The following is a 4,615-nucleotide window of genomic DNA, read 5'->3' on the forward strand; positions in this document are numbered from 1 at the left end:
TTTTGGGGAGCGATTGGCGGGATGTCTGTGGTCGGAGTACACTGGTAAGAGATAATGAGGTGTAACCGTGTATCTACTAATTAAAATTGCTCACATTACTGTACTGTGTCAACAGTTAACTTCATTTAATATTGCACAAGGCGATTTCTTCTGCGGGGTGCAAACGTTCCACCACAGACTGATCCCATGAAACGGCGTATGTATGGCACACCAATTCGTCTGACCATTATTGCCGTGTTATCCAGACGCATCCTCGCTTTTTGGCGTGTTTATCTACACCGTTTGGCTTCTGTTGACTTACATTACCTTGAGGGTGAATTTAGGCCGTAGCGAGTGGTGTGAAAGAACAGAAATCCTCACGGAGAGGTCAGGTGGGATGGTGGTCATGTTGTTTTCCTAAACCCAAACTAGTTATTTTTTTTCCCAAACTCAACCGTCACCTTCTCTTACTAATGCCGACCCCATTTTTCTTTTCCAAAACCCGACCGCAGCTTTTTCTCACAACATCACGTTCTCGCGACAACACGACTGTGTGTGTTGCGGCGTGTCTGTGTACAGTGTGTATACAGGATAGACATACACGCCACTTGGCTTAAGAAAGATTGCGTGTATGTTTACGCCAAGTCGTGACACCACGTTGCATGTAGCAGAGCCGCCGCCGCTGCGTCCGGAGCTCGGCGCCGCCCAAGACGACTGTGATTGGTGAAAAGAAATGCCAACAACAAAGAGCAGGTTTTCTTTCCTCTCCTATCCCATAATGCGTCCGTAATGCTTCAGGGCGGTAGGGGTTGGATGGGGGGGGGGGGGATATATCTCTGGGATAAACAGGCGTCTTCTCTTATGAGTCACTCAACACCCTCCCTGTGCACCACGTGGTGCTCAGGGAGGGTGGGGCGCCATAAATAGTCATTTGACATTATCACATTTACATTATGCACAAATGCTCCAGGCTAACTACCTTGGAAGGTGCTGACAAAATAACAACAATAGGAGGGAGGATGAAAAGCATGCAGTATTATAAAAAAACATATCCATATATATATATATATGTGTGTAGTTTTTTCTCCAGTTTCCTCTTGGCTACAGATTCTTCTTAACACTTAAAACTGACTGCAGGTTGTTGGCAGGAGCCTTGATCATCAGACGGGAACTCGAGATGGCGTTCTGTGATATTCTGCCTGTCGTTTCCAAGGCGGCCAAAGCTCGTGTAGATCACTCCAGAAGCGGCTTCGCAACAGCGTTCCCAACACCCATGTTATTGATTATTTAGCGGCACAACAATAAACCAATATGACCTGTAGCCGAGTTGCGTTACCACGGGAGATTAAGTCATAAAACTGTAGCCCGTGCCAATAAAGTAACACTGTTTACTAGAGTCAGAGATTATTTCTGTGTTTCTAGTCGGGGGGGTCACACACGCGTGTGCAGTTCCTCTGGATTACACATGAAGGTTTGTGACTTGTTACGGGAGGATCGGTTACCCTGGAACTAACGAGGCAAATTAGAGCCATGATGTCGATTCTCAGGACGGCAATAATCATAAAGATGAGGAGTGCACGTCGGATGGGCTTTTTATTGTTTAAAATGATATGACAACCAGCTAAAATCAAGTTAATGCTCTGGCTTTAACGGGAGGATGCCAGTTCCTGTAAGCCTCTTTCAACATAAACTAAAACAAACACACCTGAGTCACTGTGGCAAAGCAGAGAAAAATATCCATTTAGTAATTAAGTAAATCTGCATATCAGCATTAGCCACTATTAGCATAGCGTGTTAATGTGTGAATACACACATTCCCATTGGCTTTACCGAGCGATCAGGGCTCGGGAGTCATAGCGGAATAATCAAAATAGGCCTTAAAGCTTTTAAATCCTAATTCAAATATATATGCTAATTAATCTGGATTAATATATAATTTATGTAAATTGTGCATGTCTTTTAAGGATTGTGTCGTTGTTTTTTGTAACGTAGGCGGCAGCACCAACGGCTGCACTGAAATGGGAAACGTTTAAATCCACGAGTTGCCTCCTCGTTTCTCTTGCTCCAGCGTCTCTAATTTCCTCAGCCTTCCTCTTTCTCTTCTGTCTTTCACTACATGATTTTATCTCCCTCGCAACTCTGCACTCGGGAGCCCAGTGACAGATTCCTTCAGCATTTCAATCGAGGCGCTAAAAATAACCCATCTCTTCTCTTTTTTATGCACACTGGCTTCGCTGTAACGCAGCCGCTCTGCGCGGGCAGACTGGAGGTCAATCCATTATCTCACCGCCACGCCAAACACACACTCAAAGCTCTCAGCTCCTCTCTGGCGTACAATCTGCACCCCGTTTAGTATTACCGCGTCCCTCCTTCACAGGCAGAAACCTCCACGGGAGCTGGAAGAAACCATCTCACTGCGTTGAGTGTCCCCCACTGAGACAGTTTATTTGGGCTGCAGCTAACGATTATTTTCAGCGTCGATTAATCTGTCGATAATGTCAAAAATATAGGAGAAATGTGGATCAGGGTACCCCAAAATGCCCAAGACGTCGTCCTCAGATGTCTCGTTTTGTCCACAACTCAAAGATATTCAGGTTACTGTCCCAGAGAGAAGAAACTAGAAGATATTCACATTTAACACGCCGACATCATAGACCCATTTTGACTTTTTTGCGTATATATACGACTCCAACAGATTGTCAAAATAGTTGGCGATTAATTTAGTTGACCACTAATCAATGAATCTTAGACTTACAGCCAGTGGTGGAAGAAGTATTCAGATCCTTTACCTCAGTAAAAGTACTAATACCACACTTTAAAAATACCCTTTTGAAAGTGAAAGTCCTGCATTACAAATGTTCCTTAAGTCAAGGATCCACACAGTTTGTTTAATGTGTGTTTAATGGTCTGATCATCTCCGCTGGACTTGCAGCCAGGTTGCTTTATAATAAAACATCAGATTTTATAAATTGCATGTGTTTAGTGTGCAGATATTTTATTGTGTAAATTAACTAAAGCTCTCAGATTAACGTAATGGAGTAAAAAGTAGAATATTTCTCTCTGAGATGTAGCGGAGTAGAAGTAGAAAGACTCAAGTAAAGTACAAGTACCTCAACATTTGGATTTAAGTGCAGTACTTGGGTACATGTACTTAGTTACATTCCACCGCTGTTTATAGTTATTATCATTTTGAGAAAATGATAATAAAATACTTGGTTGTGCAAGGTTTCATTCACTTTAGGTCTAAACTAATCACTTCTTTTCTGGTAAATTCGCCCGTAACTACAACGCACATTACTTATGTACTATGTGTTGCAAATCAGCTGACCCATTTATACTTATTAGGAAGATAAATGCTATTAACGTTTTGACATGCCTTACTTTATGGCTGCATGCCACCGCTCCCTGGGCTTTAATTTGCACACGGCTGTGGCACTTTAGTCTCCATCGGCAATAATGTGATTCTTCCTCCGAAAGAGATGAAAGATCAATATCCTCTCAGGGCTGCGGGTTACGGGGCAAAAGCAAGAGATATAAGACCATCCACTTCATCCCTATTGATATATGTCACAGTAAGATGATGTGGATCATAATGAAATTGTTGAAAATGTACAATTTATGTGTCGATGAGTTGGCTTCCATGAGGTTTGCGCCACACTCCCCACGGGCCATTGTCAAAGTGAAGCCATTAGCACGCTCGGTGGGCAACATTAACCTTTCTGAGCGGGCTTACCAATATCTCATCTCGCTGCCGCGCGCTTTCAAACACGAGATCGGCCGTCTTCGAGGCCTTTAAAACACATACATGCATTAGAAAAAATGATCATTGATGAAGTCCATCATCTGCTGCGTTTCTATGACAATTTCTTTGGGTTACAGCCGCTTGTCCAACTTTTCGCCGGGCTTGTAGAAAGAGTCCGGGTGCTTTCTGCTCAAAGGCTTTTATTTTATTCTTTTCAACAGCCATCAGCGAGGCGTCATTGTTTTTAAGAGCATGTCCCTTCCCATGTTTGGGGTCAAGCGCTCGGGGGACAAGCTGGCCACTCAGTGGAACAATCAGCGGAGAGGTATCGATCCAGGAGCATTTGGCTGCCACGCGTTCATGTGCATTAGCCCTGGCTGGACGAGGTGAGGCTGAAACATCGCACACAAAACACTCAGTAACTGGCAAATGCAGCTTGGCAAATTAAGTTTTTAAGCAGGACCAGAGTGGTGGAGGGGGCTTCTGGGGCTCCAGGGGGCTCTTATAAGAAAGTGTGAGGAACACAATACTGCAAAATCAAAATCCCATCGGCTTGCTGTCCTGACTCCTTTATGGTGGAACTAAGTCCCCATTTACATCAGGACCGCTACATGAAATGTTGCAGAACTGTAAATGTAATGTAACTTAAAGTGTGTGTGGTTTCCTCTCAGTCTCTGACTGGACCGGCAAATCAATGCAGCAAAAGTTCTCTTACTGGAAAAATCTCCTTTCATACTCCAAACTCCTACCCCAACTCAAACAATTGATGCCTTTTATATTGTTTTAAAGGTCTCATGACATGGTGCTCTTCGGATGTTTTTATATAGACCTTAGTGGTCCCTAATACTGTATCTGAAGTCTCTTTTATATAGACCTTAGTGGTCCCTAATACTG

At 43.5% G+C, this 4,615-nt stretch overlaps 1 long non-coding RNA gene across 1 annotated transcript in view; it reads right to left on the reverse strand.

Moving 5' to 3' along the window:
• The window catches only part of LOC117944280, an 18,581-nt gene that overhangs the window by 10,864 nt on the left and 3,102 nt on the right, over positions 1-4,615 (reverse strand). Inside the window, exon 3 of the long non-coding RNA XR_004656530.1 lies at positions 1,482-1,488. This is a non-coding gene — a long non-coding RNA (uncharacterized LOC117944280). The remainder of the gene's footprint in view (positions 1-1,481; positions 1,489-4,615) is intronic.

Source organism: Etheostoma cragini, chromosome 5 (genome assembly GCF_013103735.1).
Source record: "Etheostoma cragini isolate CJK2018 chromosome 5, CSU_Ecrag_1.0, whole genome shotgun sequence".
Classification (NCBI taxonomy): domain Eukaryota; kingdom Metazoa; phylum Chordata; class Actinopteri; order Perciformes; family Percidae; genus Etheostoma; species Etheostoma cragini.